At 41.0% G+C, this 23,720-nt stretch overlaps 1 long non-coding RNA gene across 4 annotated transcripts in view; it reads left to right on the top strand.

Moving 5' to 3' along the window:
- LOC116493433 overlaps positions 1-23,345 on the top strand; it is a 31,661-nt gene extending 8,316 nt beyond the window's left edge. For 2 of the 4 annotated variants that reach the window (XR_004253768.1, XR_004253767.1), the window contains exons 4-8: positions 11,123-11,306; positions 13,224-13,328; positions 14,259-14,345; positions 14,964-15,077; positions 20,322-23,345. This is a non-coding gene — a long non-coding RNA (uncharacterized LOC116493433). The remainder of the gene's footprint in view (positions 1-11,122; positions 11,307-13,223; positions 13,329-14,258; positions 14,346-14,963; positions 15,078-20,321) is intronic. The other 2 variants (XR_004253770.1, XR_004253769.1) reach the window with 2 other exon arrangements.
- Positions 23,346-23,720: the final 375 nt, after the last annotated feature.

Genomic DNA, 23,720 nt, shown 5'->3' with positions numbered 1-23,720 from the left:
AATCAGAAGTGGATGGAAGTTTCAAATAATGTCTCTAAATATTTCATATTCTTACTTATAGTACCAGCCCACCAGCTGTAAAAAGGAACCATTCCCTATTTTTTTTTTTCTCTGCTAGTTTAAAACTACAGAAGGATAGATTATTTAGGCTGGCAGTTCCTATTTTCCAGGGCCTGCCTCAGAGATGACATAAATAGAGATTGAATGATCAGAAAAACAAAACAAAACAAAACCCAAAATAAAACCCAAACCCTGGACAGGAATAGAGACAGACTGCTATATAACTGCATCTGAACAATGTTACATACTGCATTAGGGGGTGGTCAAAAAAAAAATAGATTGCATATTTATAACCTCATAATTAAAATACATCCTTATCTCTCTCCTTTGAAAGGTTGCAGCTTTCTTGGAAGTATTTTGAGTGCATATTTTAAGCTCCATGTCCTGAATTGAATTAAGATGAGCTGTTTTGCCCAATACTAAAATACCAGTTTGCAATTTAAGGTTTAAGTTTCAACCACCTATCAGTCACTCTATCATTTTCTTTGTATTTTTCTCTCCTTATGTTTGCAGACCTTATATAAAATGGTTTTAGTTTATATCAGATTCTAATTTCTGCGTGCAAGAAGTTAGTTGATATCATCCAAAAGAATTAGTTGTGTTTGACGGAGGTAAATTGGATGAGAATTTTTCACGTGCAAAGAGAGTTCAAGCCAAACCGAAAACTTTAAAGCAAAGGGATACCAGCAAACAGTGAAAAATGGCACGTCTGCTCCCTCTTGACAAGCTTGCATTATATCACATGCTAGGAAACAGAAATTTCTGAATCTAAGACCAGTTTTAGTTTTTAATAGGAAATAATTACATGGAACTTTATTTCCAGAGAGAACGTCCCTTCCAGCTACAGAGTTCTGCTTTGATCTGAGTATTAACTGGTAATAAAATAACCATATTTTGGATCCCGAGCATATTGATGCTTAAAGGAATGTTATGCTTTCAATCAAACTCTAACTTCAGATTATCCAAAGGTATTCATCCTCCCTTTGTCAGAAACCAATTTGTTCTTTTACTCCAGCAACCACTCACACGTGTTTTGCTATATTTTGTCATTTTATAGTAGAATTTGCACTGTCGAGGCGGAAAACTTCTACATGCAGTGAGATCATGTTCCAGCCTGGCAATTTGTGCTGCTTAGCACACAGTCCCCCAGCCAGGCTATTCTTTGCACTTGTTGTACTCTACCACCATCGCTCATCTCAGAGAGCGACTACTGCGAATGCCTTCTAAGCAGGGTTTTGTTTTAAATCTCCAGATTGGTATTTTATTTTATTTTTTTTTAGTTTTATTTTTTACCTGGCAAATCAATCACTGGGACCCATCCCGAACAATTAACCTCCTCTTTATATGACGGACCCAAGTACAGCACTTCATAAAGACATGAAAAGGACATCCCAGACACCAGGACCCGAGCCCAGGCTTGTCACAGAGCATAAAAGGAGAGCGAAGGGGAGTTTTTATCTCTTTGCCCAGCAAACTCTTAACAGGTCTAAGTTTCGGTGTGACAATAAACCAGTTTTGATAACGCAGCTCATGGGCTTCTCTGCCACATAAAGTTTTCTTAATAATAAAAAAGAAGAAACTTTATCCCTGCTAAATTAAAATAGGGCAGATGTTGGATATGGTTCGTATTAGCCAGCCTTTCACCCCTTTGCCCCTGGCACTAAAGTTCTGACTTTTGCTTTATACCATGTCTGTTTCTAACTGGAAGGTATTAGTCCTGCCCTCGCTCTCTTCTCGTATTTATTTTTTCAGTGTCTAAAATTAAACCTATTCATTTAGCAACATACATTCTACTTCAGCTTGCTAAACCTGGCCAGGGAGGGGAAACTTTTTCCAAAAAGTGATGCACCACTGACCTTAAAAGAAAACACAAGGCAGGGAAAGCTGTTCTTAAAAGGTTTATTTCTAGAGAGTTTTGTAGCTCTGTTGACATTACAGGGATAATGGCTGTATTGCAACGGGCTTTCAAGGCCCAAGAGGTTTACGTTTGCTTCTGACCATAAGTATAATAAAATTTTAAAGGTGCAGGAAGTCTCATCACTTTAGATATTTAAAACTAGATTGGAAAAAACCCTTGGGAACCATATATTACAGTGGACAGCCCTGCTGAAAAAGAAGGGCATAGGCAAACTTAAAAAAAAACCACCAACATCCCCCCCAACCCAAAGAAAAAAAAAAAAGCCCCAAAGCCCCAGCTTTTCCATGCTAGCTATATGAAAATCCTGGCTATTAAGCTACTAGGATAGTGCAGCTCTTTTCTCCAGGGCTGTGAAGATAGAATTTATTGTCCATTTGGAGCGATCAAGTTTAGGCTAATAAAAGGCCCTCTGTAAGCAGAAATGCCAAAGTTGATGTTTGGCGTAGTTTTCAATGGCGGAGTTTATATAGGATGGGGCTCTGCACTATTTGAAATTACTCATATCTCAGCAGCTGAAGATGATTTGACATACAGAAGTAAACGATAGTAGGCAACGGCTGGAGGTTAATCAGCCTTGCTTTCTGAACTGGACATCTGAAAGCAGGAAAAAGTGAAAGCTGCTCTCTCTATCCCTTTCCTTTTCTAAGGCGCTGCTAACTTTTATGATTTTTTTTTTTTTTTTTCTCTTCTTCTTTTACTATCTGTCTTTGTGCCTGAGGGCCAGTGAAAGAACACTGCAGATTCTAGATTGCTTTCAGAGTTTCCCTTTGCTGATGATGGATTACCATGTCAATTTAAACGGCATAGGATTAATTTGTTTCAATGATTTCTCTTTAGGCTGAATGCCAGTCTTTTTTTTTTCTATCTCTCTCCTTGCTCTTCATAATAATAATAATAATAATAATAATAAATCCTTAAAAACCCCAAATGCTTTTGATATCCCACATTAAAAAGACAATAATAGAAATAGACAAGTTAGGTGTAATGTTGCAACACAGTTATAGGTTTGAGTGTTTTTATCTCATTCTAAGGGGCTGAAGCATACAGTCAGTCACATTAAAATGAAATTGGATCCAACGTTTATTCAATAAATACTTGTCTTGTAGGTAATCCAGAGCAGAGTGCTTTTGACACATAAGGACTTAATTTGTCTTGGATAACAAGTTATTAATATGGCACATTTAAACTTGCCACCTACAATAAGGTCATTTAGACCTCTAATATGACTCGTGAGAGAACTTCATAAAGCCAGAAACAAAGTTTGAGGCTGCCTTGGCGTGGGGCAGCGCTGCTCCCAGAGCAGGCATGCAGCTCGGGCTCCGCTCTCTAGGAAGAAAGTTCAGAGCAGGAGAATGCACCCAAGGCCAACCAAACGGTTCGCATCTGCTCTTCTCTGAAAGGCAAGTGTAAATGGAGTAAAGAGGAAAAAAAGAACCCAAACACACAGTTTTGAATGAGTAATCTCGAAAGCTGTGCTGCGTCTGCTAGCAAACTCATCGCAGCTTTGTGAGTGAAAAAAACAACATTTGGTTCCGAGGGGAAATTCGCCCGCATTTGCACCCTGCCTCATCCATGTGCTTTGCAATTTTCTTGCTTTTAATAATAAGCGAGGAAGTTGGAACATAATCCACCCATAAATGTTATTGCAGTAATTTGACTGCACTGTGTTTGTTCATGCATTAGGCGTACACGTAAAGAGAAGTGGGGCTGTATGGTGGTGATCCTCCCACAGCCTGAACAAACAGAGATGTTTTGGTATATATTGGATTTCAGACCCCGAATAGTTTGCAATAGCTTTAAAATTTGGAAAGCTGGAGTTGGGGTGTTTAGTTTCAGACCTTGCCTAACCTAACCATGCCTGCAAGAGTCCCAGCAGGACAGGAGCACGGGGGGCATGCCGCACAGGACACAGCTTGTGGCTGGCAATTCCTTCCCCACGCTGCACATGTGAGCATCACTGTGCTGCTTTTTGGTATTAAGCTCTTGATTGCTCTTGCCCTGGCAGATTCTGTCTCTTTAAGTAACTAAATCTCATTTTTAAGCTCTTCCTGGGAAAAGGATGTTACACATGAGTAGAAAAATGCAGGCAAGAAAGGCTAATTGAATGAAAAGAGAGAATTAGGTTAAAAATAGAGTACAATCTAGTATCACATTTTCACTAGTGTAACCTGAAATGAAGGTGTCTCCAAGTCCCTAGTGATGCCAGAGTGTTTAGATGTTGGGCACAGATGGAGACACCTATTGAAATGTGTCTGAAGAAGATTAATAGGACTTGTCAGTGTTGGGAAAGCACTGCTTTGCTGTAAATTTCTACTAGCACAAGATGAATTACCGATGAATGCTCAGTTATCAACCCCATCACTATCATTGGACACTAAATCAAATTGAGCAGTTATCTACAATCAGAAAATTTCTTTTAAAAATAGGCATACACCTTTAGGCTTAAACTCTTTAATAAGACAATAGTCTCGATGGTATGTGTGTGTTCGCTAAGGGATGCATTTTAAAGTTCCTACACAAAAAGCTTCTGTTCTGAAACGAACTCTGAGCTTAGTGTGAAATCAGGCTTGTCAAACAATAGAAGATATTCAGAAAATACTGGTTGCATGATATAATGTTCTGCTGGGGGCCGGATCCAAAACACATTTTCAGCCGTGTCATTAGATTTTGGATCAGACCTTATTTGTGAATGGCTTTTTGTCATCACTCCTCTCCCTTTATTTTTGGTGCTGGTAAAAAACTTCTCTCTACCTTAAAGACTGAGCATCCTAATCATGTAGTAATGCAAAGTAGCTGTCAAGGTGCGGGGTGTAAGTAAAATAATAACATCCCCCCTCCCCAACATATTTAGGAAATGACAGCTTAATGTAATGAAATATGTGATGAAAGAATCAATGAATAAAATTTTACCTAGGAATATTTCTTTTTACTCCTTTAAAAAGGGGAAACTGTCACAAGGAAAGCTATCACAAGCATTCACCAGCCCAGTGATAAAGCATATTAGCTGCATTCACCGTGTGATGCTGCTGCTGACAATGATGTTAAATAAGCATTACATATTTTTAGTTTCTAGGACTTCTCTCCCTCTCACCCAGGCATGGCACTGCTTTATCCAGGGAGATTTATCGTGGCATGTTTTCAGAAGTCAATTTTTCCCTTTTATTATAGACAAGGGCAGTCATTTATGTTTAGGGAGGGAGACAGGTACAGTGCCTTTATCTGATCGGTGTCCCCAGCCCCAGCCACCTTCTTAATCGACGGCAAATTCCCGCTGTGCAGGATCAGGCCCCCTCCGGGCACCTTCTCAGCCAAGGAATGTATCCTTCCCTTCTCCTCCACATATCTTACCTGTGATGTATGCTACTTTTCGAGGAGGGAATAATATGCCATTTACCACAAAGCACAGCTTCAAAGCCTTTGTGTGTTTTGCATCCCCAGCCAAAGCTTTTTATTTACCACCTTAAGAACGTAACCAGCTAAGGGATAGTAGCCGTTATTGTCTTCATCTTTACACCCTCATTTTCAAGCAGCAAACATCCCATATTAGGGCCAGATTCTCACTCAGATGGAAGTTATTAACTTTAAGCAGAACGGAGCCGATTTCAGCCAGCCGCAGCCCGTGCCCTCCTAACACAGGCTCTTTAAAGCATCTCCTTGTTCTTTTTTTTTTTTTTCTTTCCTTTGGAGGGCATGAGTCTTTAAACATGTTTGTTTTACAGAAAGCGGTGGTCGATTCCTAAGTTTTTTTCCCCAACAAACATGGAAAGAGAATATTAACAGGGAATATTAATAGAGCCGAGTGCGGCACGGTGCTAGTTAGCTTGTAGTAGCCGAGAAATATGAACTAGTGAACATAATCCATAAACTCCATTTGGTTACTATAATACTCCAATCTGTATTTATTACAACCCCACTCTGATGCTTATACAACTGCAATTGCTAGATTTATACACTCTAATGGTTTCACAATAGGAAAAACCTGTGTTCTTTATCTTTCTTTTCCTGTCCAAAATAACCCCTTCCACATATACGTCAGGCTTCCCTGGACCTTGTCTGGGTTTAATCACAGGCTGTGGGACAAAATGTGCATTATTAAGAAATATAAATATTTTCAGAAGCAATCAAAGGGTTGAAAGATTGATTCGGCATGTAGATTGGATTTAATTCGAAGCAGCTTTGTTCTAATGAGGACTACTGGGATACAAAGACAGCAGCCGCTTATGGCCACCAGTTGGGAGCTTGGATTCACTGCAGTAACCTGTCAAGAATTTCACCCAACTGCCAGGTATTAAACAGCAAAGTGTGGGGGAAGGTGATTTTCAGCATCCTTCGTCAGGGGCTGGATTAGGATTTTGGAGCCCCTGCTTTACTGAAATAACAATTCTGGCTAATTTCTCACTGCCCACAGGGCCAAACCCTGCAGTCCAAAGCTCTCACTGACTTTGGTGGCCGCTTTGCCCAAAGTTAAGGTGGTAAAACTTGGCTCAGCAGCAAGTGCAGCAAACCCCAGAGCTCTGCAGCAGTTTGCCCTGGTGTGTCTGCTTTTGCAGTGACTTCTTAGATTTCACTACCTGCACTGCAAGATATGTCGGGACTCTTATTTTAATTTTATTTATTTATTTTTCTTGCATAGGGAGTTTTTTTTTTTTTTTTTTTTTCCCTGCAAAAGTGAAATGCTGGCTTGGAAGCTTGTGTCCTCGATGGGTGACCCAGCAGAACTGCCACGCTCATCCTGCATCCCAGGGAAAAGCCTGCAACGTCCAACAAAGCATCCTTGGAGAGGGAGCTGAGCAAAAAGGGACACTCCTCCACTTTGCCCTCAGACTTTAGAAAAAAAAAAAGTAAAATTTCTGTGCGTGCTGCAGGGGGGTCACGTCACAGGTACTTGGGGAGCGCAAGACCCTGTCAGCTTTCCTAAATGTTGAGCGTACAGTCGGAATCACAGCACACACAGGATCAAACACCGACTAGTTTCTCCCTCCCCTTACCCCCCCCTTGCCTACTTTTGTCCATAAAAGCAATAGAAAGAGAGAAAGCTTGAATTTTCTGAACTGTTTCACCCATCCACAGCTGGAATTCCAAAGTGAAATGAAAATGCCTTTAAAATCAACCCTACATGGGAGCCTGAGAGAACAAGTTTTCCTTTGTTGTAGGGTATAGTATTATTTGCTGTAGGTTTTTGATATACATTCTAAATTAGGCCTGCAAAGGAATGCTTCATCTTTAATTCATCACTCTCAGCTGAAAGAGATTAGCAATGTCTAGCACGCACCCTTCGTATGGTGCTGACCTCATCAAGTATGGCCTGAAATTAATTAGCCTCATTCATTCCAAATGGAAAAGGATAATGGAGCTGCATTTTAGAGATGACCATCACAAATTGTATGCAGCATATTTAAAATCCCTCCCCCCTCGCTCCCCTCCCCATTTAAAAAACTATGTAGATTAAAATTCTTTCCAGAACTTGCAATATGTCAGAGTTATCAAGGCATTGGGAGCAGAAACCACTCACTTTTTATTTGTGGAACTGGGAGCCACATTTTGTGTGTGTGGCTGTAAAAGCAGCAAGTCTGTCTTAATGGCAGAACACCTGGAATTAATTTGATATTTCCAGGTGCTCTGGAAAACTGGGGCATCAAGCACTTGATGTTTAAACATTCTTCCACCCGCTCACTTAAATCAATATGAAAGTGGTGTCCCTTTGTCATTCATACATGCAAAGTGCTAGCACAAACTCCAGCTTGGCTTCAGAGTCCTACATCACTCATAATCTAATTAGAAATCAGAGCAGAGCTGAAGCAGCATTCTTTGTGGATTCTTGGGCAGCAAATAGGGATACTTGTCTTTTGTTTCCCTCCCCGATTGCATCGTTCACAAGCTTTCACACCACATCTCTAAAGGTGGTTAGGTGCCTCAAGATGTTGACAGGCATGAAGGACAAGATTATTTAGGTATTTAGGTGCCAACCCCGGGTGATTTCAAATGGAATTAAGCAACTGGATGTTACTGGGTGAAAAAAAAAAGAAAAAAGAAAAAAGCTTCCAATGCAAACGAAAAGCTCTAACCTTAAACACGACTGATTTTTTTTTTTTTTTTTTTTTTTTTTTCCCCCCACAGTAGTATTGCCCACAGGGTGATTTAACAGAAGTCTGCTGATTTTTACCATGGTCCAGCACTTAGCTTTGTGCAGTGCCTCTGTGGCCAGGCACTGCGCTGCCCTGTGCTCTGGTTGCTTCCCCAGAGACAGGGAAAGCAGCAAAGGATGTGGGGTTTCTCCCAGGATTTTGGAAGATGCCTCAGACAATGGTGAGGAGTGGGCCAAAACCCAGGTCCAACCTGGATTCCTCCCTCTGGGTACTCTTCTCGCCAATGCTGACTGCTGATGGATCACAGCAACATGGACATTCCCCTCTCCTTGCTCCCCAGCAGCAGATCGCCAGGAGGCCCTGAAAGAATCTTGTGGGTAAGAGACGTTTTTCCTCACAAGTAATGCCTTTTGAAACTCTGGATTTTGAAATGGCAAGGTCAGAACAGTGCCTCCGATGCCAGGGGCTGGAGAACACCCCTGCAGATTGTACACCAGAGGCTGGATACACTGGGGAAAGTTTCTGAGAAAATTGACAATTAATTATTCCTTTTTAACAAATATTTGTCTTCCAAAGACTCCATTCATTAAGGCTGCCACTGAATCCAGGATTGAACCTGTTATTATTAATCCTAAATTAATTCACATTTGTCTACCATGAACAAAGCTGCTGGCCATCTGATAATCCTAACTTGCTCGGGAAGAAAGAATGAGCAAATGTTATAAGCAGCAGGTGAAATCATACCACAGTTATTAAGCCCTCTTTCAGGGCAAGCACAGGATAGATTAAATTGTTATGTTAGGCCATGTTGTGAGCCCACGTCAATTTTGTTTGAGATCTTATCTTAGCTGAGAACTGTTTCCTCCTAAATTAAACTAAATGCTGAAGACATGAGAAACATATTGACCCAAAGATTCAAAACTTTGGACTCAGCAGCCTTCTGATCTTTTGTTCACAGAGTATCGAGTTGTAAAGCTGCAGAATATTAAATAATCATGATTATCTTCAACTTGCCTAAATTCATTTGTTGTACGGAAACACTGGCATGGATTTTCCTTACTGTTTTTTTCAGAACAAGGTGTTGATTCTGCCTGAAAGATGGTTTCATTTGCCACAGAACTTACAGTCTGTGGTCCTACGCTTATATTAAGTCTCATGCACTAGCCAGGTTTGGTCATTTATTCTGTCTCTGGTGCTCTTAATCTCCCTTTGCCAAACCCCATTGTCCCATACATAAACAACCCAAATCGTACAGCCACAACGAATGAGCTATACTGGTACTTCATTCAGCTGTTATCATGCACAAGCAGTTCTTGAGATTCAGAAATGCACGGTAATTCACCTGGGATAAGAAATCAGATTTAAAAATGAGCTGAACAGACATTTTTAGGAATAAGAAAGTTTCTAAATAAACCAGCTTTTTAATTCTGCCTTTTCTATATTAGTACTGTAAATCAATATAGTCTGCACTTGGAGGAACCCAAATGAGTTTGAATTGTCATAATTAAATATTGTCTTATTTCTCCCAGCACAGCCAAACAAGGAGTTTTACTCCTGACACAAGACTTTTCTCAAGTAGGGACAACTTACTAACTTACTACAGCAATGATTTAAGCTCCAAGTGGTTCCACATTTTTTAAGAAAACAAATCATCACCAAAATGCATAGCACAACTCATCCCTGGTGTCAAGCACTGAAGAGATGGAATAATAGAAGAAGTAATATTATATAGCTGCTTTTAAAGGCAAATATGATGACTGCACATTAAATAATGTGATCTACCCAGCTGGACTTCCAGTTATGTACAGGAAAACCGTGTTCATCCATCACTTCACCCACCTCAGCTATAACACTGGTGAATGCCCAACTGGTGGGCATTAATACTAAGCCATAAGTTGGAATGGGAAGAAAAGGGGAGTGCAAAGCTGTATATTAGCTTAGACAAGTGTGATGCCATTGCCAGGCTGAATTCGTTGATGACACCAGGCATTAAGTAAATAAATCTTTACCTACCGAAGCAACAGTTCACTGCCTTTCAGGAACGACAGCCAGGAGGCAATGCAGCAGATTTACAACAGCAGGTATCAACGCACTGGCTGGAAGCCCTGAGCACAATACAGTGATTCAAAATGGAAGCACACCTTTACCCTGAAAAAAAAACATTTTTTCTTATTTTAGTCTCATTGCAAATGTTCAAGAGTTTGGGTTTGATCTTTTTGGCTGGGGTAAGGGTTTCTGTCTGTGAAGTATTGAGCACACAGAGCCAGCCATTTGGGGATTTTCTATTCTCACCTAGCAAATACTATGGAGATGCTCAATGGCACAATGGGGGGGCTGTGTGGGAGGTCAGGCCCTTCTGTGGGTTCTGGTTTGCTCCAGACATATGTTACCTGTAGTGGTTTCTCCTAAATCGCTGGACACTGACTCCCCTCCCCAGTGAGCATGTGTGTTGGAACTATCAGTATGTCGAGTAGCTATTGCTGGTTTTTACCAGCAAGGTAAAATGAGGTACATTATTTGGCTCCTCTTCTGTAAGATTTTCTTCCCATACATCTTAATGCCACCATCCTTTTCCCTTAATAACAACATAAATGAGTACTCTATTGGTGTAATTACAATAACGGTTCTTTTACTGCAAATACTAGAAGCCTGTAACCTGTAATTCACTTTTCCTGATACTCCTTTATTCTAACACTAGACATGTTATTTTAAAATGTCTGGGACCTCAAAGCTAAATTTATATAGTGATATGTATGAGCAATGGGAACTAAGCATCCTCCTTAGCCCAGGCTTTAGAACTAAGCAGCATCTCTTTGCCAACTGGAGCTTAGTTCACCCACCAATACCATAGTCACCACTCCCACCAGGGCTGCAGTGTGAGAGTTAAGCAAGAGGAAGCATCTCTATTTTAAGGTAACAGCCTATGAAAGACTTACTAGCCAGCAATAAGCCTTCTTTTGCATTAGTCCACAGTAGATCCAGGTGCAATAAGTGTATTTGCTCTCTCTATTGTGAATCTGCCATTCCTTTTGTAACACCAATTCTCCTTCTATTTCAGGGATGAACCTAAGAGGCTGGAGAAGTGCTACATGGACTGTGCCTGTCCTGGCCCACCTCATCAGTGCCTTGAGCTGTGTGAAGCCCCAAGAACCAAGCCACCACCAAGGGCATGACTGGGTGCTTGCTCCTCTCATGGACCATACCTGAAGTACAGCGCCAAGGTTCATCCGTAGCTTCTGCAAGTAGGAGCACTTTGTGTAGGCTCACATCAGTGTGCAGCACACACTTTGTGTAGGCTCACTCTAGTTTACAGGTGTAGTGTTGGTGATGAGCGAGACAATAATGTAAAGATAACCCATGCAAACCCTTTTCTAGAACTGACATTGTTTCATCACTTTCTCTATTTTCTGGATGAAGCAGCCAGCATGAGGAGGGCGTGCTGGCGCACATCCCACTTGATAGTTGAAAAGAACAAACTGACAAATGTTTCTAATTTGCTGAAGTTTATCAACATCCCAGTGAATAATGGGTGAATGATATTTTCCTTTGGCTATCCATAGATGTACATGGAAATGCTGATAAACTGACACTTAGTCCAGGGACTGTACAGAAATATATCAGATACAATATTTCTGGTGAAAACCTTTATGGAAAGTGTTTCTGCCCCACGCCCCTGCCGGGAGACACACAGTGATGCTCCCTGAGACCTGGCAGCCCTTTGAAGTGAGCATATGGCGCGCCCAGCTCTTGCAGTACCACTGCATGGTGAGTAAACATGCTGCAATGTCAGAGCAAGCAGTGGGCTGGTTAATAGCAAGAAGTTCTCTGGCTCCTTCCAACTTTACCGACACTTTGGGAATGGATTCCCCTTCTCTGCTGCTGAGGCGAACACTGTTTGCAGAACAGGCAGGAGAAAATGGAGATGATCTCTTTGGGGGCAGGTGGTGTTTGTGGCCCTCTCCCACATAGCTGCTGCTGCAGCAGAAGGCTCTTGGTGTGTTAGGAGATGTGATTTCTGATGGACCAACATTGCCTGCTTTTTTTTTTTTTTTTTTTCCTTTTTAAGATTCAATGTTATCTGCACGGTAACGAGAGGAGGGACCTGAAGGTAAAACCCCCACCGTTGGTGCAGGTGGTGAAGGGCAGATCAGCGGCTGCAGGAGCTGCATCTCTGAGGCAGCTGACAAAGCCAGGCTGGTTGGTGTGTCGGTGCTAGCAAACAGATCTGGTCCTGCCCCTCCGCTTCTTGCACTGGCAGAACACGGCACTGAAATCACTGGAGCAGGGATCGGGCCAGGAATGAGCGGCTGAGTTGCAAAGCAAATCAATTCCTGCCAAAAAAGTTCAGCTATGCTCAGAAGTATGTAAAGTGTCTGATTTGAGAAGTGTCAAGTAGCATTTGTGACCAATTATCCAAGATGAAGGGGGCAGAGCTATGTTTACATGTACTAATCTTCAGCCAAAGTTTGAAAACTCCAATTCATGGACACGCATCAAATTTCCTTTCCAGGCTTGGCGTTTGCCTGTACGCACGCACGCACATTGCTCGGGGATGACAGGAAAACATGATTACGACTTGCAAATAATACAAATAAAAAAAAAAGTGAGGTGAGCTGCCATGCAGCAGCAGCATGGTAATTAAGCCTATACTATGATAAGTGGGGGAAAAAAAAACCACAGACTGCTGTATGAGTAAAATAGCTTTATCAGCTGAGCTGAAATATTACGGGTGATGTCTCTGCATTGTTATTTTCCACAACCTGTGAAGCCCTGGGAAATGATCTACACAAAAGAATAAGAAATGAAAGCTGCCTCTGCCATCTTCTGTTTAATTAACACAGGTATACCAATTTAATGCAATTAATCAAGATAGTAGGGATTAAACAGTAACTCACAGTTGACAACGACAATGTTATCAATGCTATGGGCATAGAAGGGCTAGAAAATGTGGTGACTGGAAGCACTGTGGGCACGAACAAGCTGACTAGTTTTGGGTGGGTTTCAGGGGTTTGTGCATATCTATTGAAATTTAGGAGCAGCTGATTTTTCATTTGGCTGAGTGTTTTTCTGCCCTGCCCTTCCCTTTCCCCTCTTGGACCTTGCAGGGTAACCCCCAGAGCAGCAACAACTTTTAAACTGATTCTTCTTTCTTCTAACAGGTTCCTGATGCCAAAGGTCTGACCTTAAAATGAGCAGCACACAGGGCAAGAACGGGCACTGCAGCGAGCTCCTGGCCTTCAACCCTTCCACACACGGCTATTTTGGTAACCAGAATGCTGTAGTCATGTTGGGTAAAGGAATAGAGAGGGATTTCTCAGCATATTAACTCTACCAGTGCTGGATGCTGTGTCCCTATATAGGTTGCCTGCCTCTATATAAGACCTTAAGGGCAGATTTTCAGAAATCTTTGGATTTCTTGTCTGCAGGAGAGGCACAGCCCCATTCACTACAATGCTACTCTCCTCATTAATGTTCATCAGGGCTTGAAGTACTGGGACCACTGCTGCTGGCTAAGAAGATGGCTAAGTTTTCTGGGCTCATTCTCTTGGTTTAAGAAGGTTAAATTGGGTGATAATGAGTAGTAACTGTGCCCCTTTTTACAGTGAGGTAGACACTTTCCTTCTAGTAAACAGACAGGGAGATGAGCCTTCTCATCTTGCACAGGTCACCAGACAGCCCTGGGATGGTAAGGGTTATTGGTCATTTACCAAACTGTTTGACTTGGTTCATGGGTGAGAGATGAAAAGCACTGTATTGTGCTACCAGTCCCCAGGGCCAGCCAGTCCCCCTAAAGCAGCATTTTATTTAACAAGGCAACTGCTGGCCCATGGGAACCAGGGAGTTAAGGAAGAGAGGACAGTCACAACTGTAAATGCTTCCTTTGAGCAGTTTTAAAGCTGCCCTGAGCCTCACTGCTTCAGTGCTGCAATAGGTGCTCCAGAACACTCAATGGCCAGAATGCTTTTCCCATAAGTTATTCCCCTTCTTCCCACCAAAATTTCCATTAGGTTAATGCAGTGTTTCTCTCTATCCTGGTCTGTTTTGCTCCATCTTGCTGGGAGATGTCCCTTGCTGTTGCAGTGTGAACCACGAGATATTCGGAAGTTGCATTTGTTGTTTGCTAGCGTTACTTTATTGTGGTAATAATGCATCTGCTGAGTCAGCTTTTTTTTTTTTTTTTTTAAATTTAATAGTCGATTTCCAACAAGCTTTTGTTGCCCAGTTCCTGCCAATAGCCAGGAAACAAGCACAAGTCAACACAGAAAATGAACGACTAGTAGGTAAGTGAACAAAGTAAATGCAGGCCATTCATGTGACAGGATCCAATTCATTTTTGTGCCAGGTAGATTTTTTTAAATGGGACTTCTCCCAGCGGAGAGCTCACACTGCTCAAGGCCTGCTTCACTATAAAGACAACACAATTATTCAGGGTTTATTATTACTTTTTATCACTAGTTTTCCAGCCACGAGAAGCAAGGGCAGAGGTGAGATCAGGACCCAGTTTACTGCCATGCACTGTACACACTGTACAGTATGCTTTGCCCTAAAAGCCCTATAAAAGGTGCTATCTGCTTCACGTGGCTGACAAACACACCCAGGATGAGGACCAGGCAAGTCTGAGTGCAGAACCCATCAGAAGAAAAACCAGGAACCCAGCCCGAGCTTCTGTCCTGGGATCCTGATGCCTCTTGGTTCCTTTAAAAAGTAAACCTTTACATTTTACTTTTGTTTGAATCACCAAAATGATCAACTGAATAAATGCTGCATCCTTTGAAACACTATTTATTGTATTTATAGGAAATATTATCCCAGGCTAGTGGAGATTATTAAGAGTAATAAACTCATCAGGAAAAAATGTAGGTTGGGTGTGACTGAGGAACTTGTGTTTTATCCTGCAGTGCCACTGCAATCCCTGGTTGTGCAGTCCTGGGATCTTCTGCTATCCTACTCTCTGCTTTCAGGCTGTGGTTGAAAGAGCAGCTTTCACAGAGAAATGTGAATACTATTTTGGGGTAAGTGGATTTTTACTCAATTTGGGTTTTATGTAATGTATGAAGTCTGTACAAAGCCCAGCATTAATCCCAGCCTAGTTGTGAAAACACGTTTTGGACAACCTTGTCCAATCCCATAAAGCATACCTGTGTGCCGTAGTGGTACCTGCTCCATTTATATATTATAATTATAATAATAATAATTATTATTTTTTTGCTAGGTCAGCCCTTTCAGAGTTCACATTTAATTTGTAAAGGATTCTGTATCACACATCAGTTGTGCTATCTCTCTACCTTCTGATCAACTGAGAGATTTTCTTAAGACTATTTATATTTTAATTTATTAGAACATTTCTCTACTTCCTTATTTGAATAACTGAGGATTTTACAAACATAATATGATCTAAAAATAACTCTCCAAGACTGAATGGATACTCATTATCATTTTCTCTTTAGTACTGCAAGTCTTGGGTTATCTTATGCAACCTTTACATGTTGGCTAGTGTTTTACTCTTTCGTAGCTTTGCTCAAATACGAAAGGTAGTGATAACAGATAATGTGTGTTATAGGTTTCTTTACAGATGAAATCAATGAAGTGTCCTGAAGTCTGGTAACTACTCAATACCAGCAGCCTATATGGCCCTCTGTGCTATTACTGCTGCTTTGAACCAATTTATTTAGCCATTTTGACTTTACTCAGATGCATTCCTTCCTGCTGCCACAGCAGGGATACAGAAGGTTTTAAACCATGCAGTCATTTCCACCCCAGATTTCATGAGGGGTTATTCTTGTCCGAGTGATGAATCATTCATACATCCTTCTATGGATTCCAGGTGAGTTACTCACATTTAGGTGCTTCCAAGTAATACACAGAAAGGTGCTGAGAAAATGACAAGTCTCTGACCAGTCAGGAAGCTCAGCAAAAGTAAATCTGAGCAAAATGCTTGCACTAGGGCTCAAAATCTTTCTAGAGACCTGGGGACAAAGGGCTTCTGCCTTCAAAACAGCATGGCCAGCAGGGAGGTGAGGTGCTTGCATTACTGACTGACCATCAGCTGCCCTGTCCTCAGAAACAGTTCAGGAGAAGACTGAAAGTACCTGAAGGTATGAGAAGGATAATTAAGTTTCATTGTGGGAATGAGTGTAATCTGTCCAGACAAATCTAGGAACTAATATTGAAAACTAGTATCTGAATATTAAAAATTAGTAATTTTTGAATAAGGATGTCCATCAGGATGGTAAATTTAGGGAGTAAAAAAGCAGCTGTGCTTGATAGATCATCTCTCCATCTTCCTCTAACCCATTTTGTCATTCTCTTTCTCCCTGTTATGTTATTGCAAAAAAAAAAACACAAAAAACAAAAAACAAAACAAACAAACAAAAAAAAAAAACAAAACAAACCCCAAAGTATAAAATCTAATATTGATAATGCTTTAGCTTCGTTTCAACCTTCTCTTCTCATAATGTTTTTTTCCCACTGTGAAGATTCCCCCTATGAGATAACACAGGCCATGGTGATGTTAGCCTTGCAGGACCACATTTGCTGGCAGCACAGCTGTATTTTGGGGGATCTCCAAGGAGGCCAGCTTCCCACTCTTCTGGGGCTCTTAAGGATGGTTTTGAACCGGCATGAGAAATCACCTGGCGCTCAGAGCAGAGCAAGGGTGTGTAGGACAGTATTTTCTCTGTGCCTTCTTTGCTGAGCAGAATAGCTGCTCTATAAAAAAATGTGAGTTTTGCCTCATTCTTACACAGTGTGAGTTATGAAAGCCCACTCTAGACATAATGAATGTATAGATCATTTTGACCAGATCATAATCTATGAGTAAACGTTCCCTGAAAATGTATAGTTGAAATAAAGAACTTCTTGCTACTATTACTGTATCAGTATCAGGGATTACTGATGAGGCCAACATGATCCTGAGGCTTTGTGCTAACAATGTTTAAATACAGTGCAGAAGTAGCTACAGAGTTTGGTTAGCAATTTACTTTTCATGTTAGTATATTTAGGGTTTATGCTCCTGGAAACAAAACCTGAAGCTATGCAAGGTTTACCTGTCCCCAGACTTTACCACAAGCCCCAAATTTAAGTTCACCGGGAGGCCCATTAACATTTATATAACTTTTCTATTAGGTTCCCCTGATTTTGGTAACAATATTAATAAGCAAATCACGTAGTGATATCTCAGAGCCCTATTCCCTCTGCAAATTAAGTACCTACAACACCTATGACTTCTTCACTGTATAGAAGAAGCCTGAGGACACCAGGCTGAGACCTATGGCTGATTGCCACCACAGCCTCTAGGCCATGGGTAGGTTAAATTTAAAGAAGGTGGCACTTAAGTGACATCTGTGTGACATGTGCTGTAGTGTCCAGAGACTGGACTTTATGTATTCTGCTCTAAAGCTAGAGAGCAAGTCACTAGGAAAAAAAAAATGGAAAGAAACACGAGGGAATAAAAGTACTTTTGAAAGAGAAGAAATCTACATTTCAATGAAAATCCTTTCAAGGCATTTCAAATAAGAGTCTGAGAGAAATAATTACAAAGTTTGGAGAGAAAGAACGTTAGCTTTGATATCTTTTTCTTCTATGAAGCAATTAAAATAAGCAATTTTTCAAATACTAAGCAGAAAATTACTAATGGCTGAACCCAAAAGCTTTCATTTCCTTCTTGGGGCCTTTATTCTTCTAAAAAAAGACAAAAAAATGTGAAGGTGGTTTTCCAGATAGATTAATGCATAAAGCAGTCGCTAGTTGGATGTCATAAAAACTACAGCAGCATAGAATAGCTGAGATTAAGAGCTAGATTTAAATCATGCAACAGTCCAGTTAATATCAATGTCTAATTAAGAAATGCATAAGAAGTCTGTAATGTTGATTTGATGGAGAAAAACTCTAATAGGGTTTCTTTTGGAATTTTCCATTTCAATTGCTGTGTAGACTTTTAATGGATGTCCTATCCAGTCTTTGGTATTAGCAGGAATCATCCTCAAATTAAAACCAGGGCCAAAAATGGAACACAGGTAGACAAATTAGCTTGTCTGGGAAGCAGTCTGGGTAGCATGACAATGTGAGCTCAAGCTGAAATTTTAGAACAAATAAAAGAGAATAAATGTCTCAAATCTGGCATGGAAACCCTATCTGCTTATCATTTTAAACAATTTAAAACCCTGTAATTTCAAACAATGCAGTGCTAACCCATTTCCTCACCTCCCTCAGCCTGCCCAAATCTCTGACAATTCATACGTAGAAATCCACAGACCATTAAGAATTATTAATTAGCCTTTTTAAATAGGAAGACTTTCTATAGCCATGTATATTAGCAGCATGTAGAGGTGGGCTCTTTTTTGCTTTCAGTGGGGTTTAGAGCACACAGCTCCCTATCACCATCAACGAATGCCATTAAGCTCCCACTCTTTTCCGGGTAACTAAAGCTCTAAAACTCTTTGAGCAAAACGAAACCCGTGGCATCTGCCACAGATCATCCAGGATGTTTGGTCTCTAGGTATGAAAGGGGAACTGGTTTTACACCACATGCCATTGACACCCTGAAGTTGTTACGTTATAAGCAGTGTAACTGTGAGCATGTACAAATCCACACAGCAAAGAGGGAGGAAGCATAGCACTGGATTAAAGCAGCAGTGTATTTGTTATCGCCACTTTGTTGTTGACCCAACAAATCCAGAGGGAATTATCTCAAGAATCCAGCAAACTCAAAATAACCCCTATGACCTAGGGAGCGAGCACGCTGGGGAGTCATTTTTAAGTTCATTAGAGCACATTAAAATACAACACACTGGCCATGGTAAAGGAAGGCATATTATTCCATCTGTCTATATATTTCTTTCCAATACTAAATTCATCCAGAGACCTTTCAGAATTATACCATTAAGCCTTGACACTTCACTTAACAAAAAAAGTAGGAAAGACTAGAGGTAAAATCACAGTAACAGTGAAAGTTCAGCACTTCTGAGTTGCCATCATTGACTGAAATGTCGGGGTCTAAATCCTTACCTGGCTTTACTCCATCGACCAACGAGGCACAAATACTCACATAGCAATGCTGTGGCACTGAGAGTGCCCCAAGGAATTTTCTCCTTCAAAGAGAAGGGAGCTAGGACATTCTAAGCGAGGTGTCTACCCTCTGAATGATATGAAGGTCTAATGTGGGGACATTCGGGTCAAAGGAGTTTGATTTTTTTTTTTTTTTTACAACCCCTCCTACTTGACTGTATGACTCGGGAGCTACCATGGACAAAGATGCTTTTAAATCAAAGTGGAGCACTGCTTTTGTGGGGTGCTCTCCCTGCAAGCTTGGATTTATGCAATACCTAGAAAATAAGAGCACGAAGCAGGCTGCCTTTTGCAAAAGCATGCAACAGAAAAATAAACAAACCTTAACTTGCCCAACACACTTGAGAGCCACAAAGCTGCTTAGTTTTATTAAATGAGAGCACAATTTCTTCTTTCCTCCATAAAACTGTCCTTTCAGACATTACTACAGTCATGACCTCACTGCAGCCCTTGGATTCTTTCTGAAAAGATTAAAATGAACTAATATACCAGTGATCTCATCAAAGCGTAAAGGACATCTTATGGAGGGGGGAAAAGACATCAGGAGAACCTCGGTGCTTCATCTGCATAAAGACAGTAGCAAAAGGCCTGTAACATTGTGGAGAAGCACTAAAGATACAACACCTGAGAGGCATTTTTCCACCTTATGAACTCTTAGGATTTGTCCTACCTGATCCTACCTACCACCCTTTTAGCTGCCTCCACGATCCATTCTCTTCCTTTTCCTCCTGCCTTTATGAAAACCTTCCTTTGTCTCTTCTGTGCCCTTCATCCAAGTTTTGGCATACCTGACTGTTCTTTGAATCATGTGCACTACTATTCTCAACTACTTCCAAAATACATTTACAGGATATATATACACAATGCTATTACACAGAAATATTCACACACTTCATCTGTAGCTTAAGTAATCCTGGCTAAGGATGTGCTTCCTACTTGTCTATGCAGTTCAGAGGCCAAGGGCCTGGATCATGGCAGCCTCATGTACTTTGGGGCACCTTCTATCAGAAACCAGGAGGGCAGGCAGGGAGAGATGCTTTCTGTTTTCTTCAGTAGGAAAAGCTGTATTGGTGTAACTGTGAATCCCACCACGTTTTAAAGGTTGTGACAGATCATTTGGTTGAAAACAAGACAACCTTCAGAACACGAGAACAGTGATAGTAACGCAACCTTATCTGTTACACCCGTAGGTGCACCTTGCTCTGGCCTGAGATCTCTCCAGTAAGCAACAAGGTGATGAACTGGTTTCCTGACTCACGCTGAAGGTCACGTAGGAGCCCCAGGCCCACCTCGGTGTGCCCGCCCACATCCCCTGACTTTTCAGGGAGGGACGTGCCGGTGCGGCCATTCCTCTTCCCAGGTGGCCCTATTACCCCAGGCAGGCAGGAATAGCTGCCGCCACTGCCACCGCCCGATCACTGTATGCTTGGCAGGAGGAGACAAAGCTGCTCATTTCCATCTGTGACACTACTCAGCCAGGAAGAAAGCTGCTGGGCATCAGCCTGTAGGCTGGGAGGCATCAGAGCAGCCACCTGTTAGATGCTGACAAAGAAACCTCCCAAACCCATCAGGCAGAGATGAATTCCCAGGACCAAAGGAATCTGATACAAAGGGTGGCAATGCCTTTCTACCCACCCAACATGATTTGTTCCTCCTAGATGAGGCAGCAGACAAACACATCCGGCCCCATATGCTCCTCAGTTTTTAGATCTGCTTTGGTGAGGAGAGTCCCGATCAGTAGGATAGGATAATATGTGCTGCAGCCCTAGTAGAAGTCCAAATAGCCCAAGGAGCAGTGCAGAGCATCTGCTACCACCAAGGAAGCAGCGGGCATAAAGCTGTTGGTTTGTCTGGAGGCACAGACTTATCAGCACTGAGGTGGGTGGGAGAGCTCTGGACATGCACCAAGATCTCCTCTCCCCACAGATTTACCAGCTCAGCTCAGCCCAGGCCAAAGGAGCAGGGACAAGGTCCTGGGCTCTGCTCTGAGTTCACTGCTCTATTGATTACAAAGCAGTATTTACAGCAGATCAGGATCCTGAACTGAGCCTGGCCTGTCAGCTGAAGCTGTACAAACTAAGTCATATATTCCCCAACTACAGATAAAAGCAATGGCCAATTTTAGCCTAACGATCACTTCTGCCAAAGGAAAGAAACTCTTTGAGGTAAGTTCCCTGGGATATAATTCTTTCTTTACAGGTTAAAGCAGGGGTGTAGCTAATACATATCTGAGTCGTAACATGGATTTGCACCTTTCCCATTAAATACAACTGGTTCATGTCCAACGAATCACTTCTATTCCTAATGCTCACTTATATCTTTACAACTTCTGCATTAGCTGCAGGTGTGAAATGCCAACTGATCCAGACTTCTCTTGTTGTCAGCAGGAGTAATGAATGTAAAGGCCTGATTTTCAGAAGTGAGGTGACCAGCATCTTGTGACTTGCACATCTGCTTCAATAAATAAATCTGTGGAGATTTGCAAGGCTCAAATATGCACAAAATGGGATGAGTTCTCTGGGGTCCATACCTAAAAACTGTTCACACTCCTCATTTAGTAGGCAGGTCACCATTTGCTCTCTATACAAAATATTGGCTCTTTTATAAGAGTAATCAGAAATATATTGGTTAAATGGAATGTAGACCTACTATTCCAATAGCAACTAATATGAATTAAAACCACGTGATTTCAAAAATCCATATCATACTGTGAAAAGCCCTCAGCAGAACACGTCAGAGTACTTTTCATGAACATCTAAGATCCCAGACCTGAGATGATGCTCAAAACATACACTTCCTTAAAGAGGTTGTTAAAAACATTTTCATAATAATCAGATGAGATGCACTTTTCATACTGGGGAAAGGAACCAGTTGGTTTGTAATAACAAGTGTTGGGAAAAGGCTATTAAGGTTCAAGGAACCGTGCTGTTGCAGACAGAATGGCTTGTACGTACCTTCATGGAAGTGGCTATTGAATCAAGGTGTCTTTTTCCCCTGAAACTTACACCAGAAATTCAGTGCAAAGACTTTTTGTGTTTAATCGGGCTGACTTCATTACCCTCCTGAGTAATAGAAATTCCACTTGTTTCCCTGAGTGGTGGAATACATACACATGAAAAGAAAAGGGGAAAAATAAGAGATGTGGATTTTCTTTGGGTGAAGTAATACAGGAGAAAGTAGGGCTTGACAAACGTTTGAGTATAATATGCTTTGGGTTTTTAACAAAAAGTCCAAAGAAACATGCTTGAACAAACATTTTATAATGCATACCTGTTAGTTTATTTTTGTTGCCACATATAATTGAAAAACTTACAGACAACTCATAAGACTTTTAGTTTCCGTTGAGAAGTGCCTTTTCCAAGATAATTCTGTAGGCTATTACTTTAGCCCACTGGGTATCATGTAGGCAAGGTGTAAGATTATGCACATGAATATTTCTGTCTACCACTTCTGTGTGCTGAGACAATATCAATTTATACTTTCTTCTGTCATTGGTCCTTATTCCGTAGAGGATATTCTTAATTACCAGCAAGACAATTTGGTAATATCATCTGAAGTGTTACAGCATCATTCCTGTGATGATTTACACCTACTTAGTCTGATCATTGAATTTTAAACCATATATTAAGCGCAGAAGGTGGAGGATATGTTTTTTTTCTCTACAGGACACCCTTTCTATTTTTATAGAATTACTCTCCTTTAACTTATTGGCAGGGTTCTTCTGAAAGATAGAGTTTTTGAACACAAAGACACCATTGCTGAACATTTGAGCTGCCCTGAAAAATTCAGAGCATGCTCCTATTCCAGTTCTAATCCACTCAGGTCTAAACGCCTAAATGCTAATTTTGACGACCGTGCATGAGGGACATGCTTTTATGGGGATTCTAAAGAATACAAAACCAAAAATACCTCAGCTGCAGAAGCAGCTCACTGTATTCCTTCCTCCACTTTCTGATTATGGTTTTAAATTTATTCAATCCTTGCAGGTTTACTCCAAAGTCTTTGGGAATGATGGGAATTATTCTATTGAGACCAAACTCTGCTTTCTACTGGATTATGGAAGATGTTTGGGCATCAGGTTTGCTGGCAGTGGCATGCTAATGAAATGGGGAATTTTATAAACACATCAGGGAGGGTAAGTGCCCAATAGAAAAGATGTCATATAGAGATCCAGAAATTAGTCTGCTTGTAACAAATAAACTAAGGAATGCTTACTAACGAGTCATGAATTTCTTTATAATTGTTTCCACATTTGGGGCATTTTTTTTCCCTAAATAATCTACAGAAACCCTGCAATCGAATGGAGTTTTGGCCAGGGCTATGATCAGAACATCACATCTCATGTAACAAAAAATAACATGTTGAGAAAGATTTTTTGCTGTTCAAATTACTTTTCCAAAGCTTTATTTCAATCTGAAGCCATTTGCTTATCCTCCTCCTCATTTCCTATTTCTAAGATAAAAACAGGAGTTCATATCAATTTAGAAGAGTAATAAAACTAAAGAAAATTCAGGCAGAACTGTAAAGCACAGTCTATTTTAAAGTTCCAAGTCAGATAATAAGAATCTGTTTTGTGCTGTACTTCCCTC

The sequence above is a fragment of the Aythya fuligula genome, chromosome 11 (genome assembly GCF_009819795.1).
Source record: "Aythya fuligula isolate bAytFul2 chromosome 11, bAytFul2.pri, whole genome shotgun sequence".
Classification (NCBI taxonomy): Eukaryota; Metazoa; Chordata; class Aves; order Anseriformes; family Anatidae; genus Aythya; species Aythya fuligula.
The sequence above is the reverse complement of the archived record's forward strand: the minus strand, read 5'-3'. Positions and strand labels throughout refer to the sequence as shown.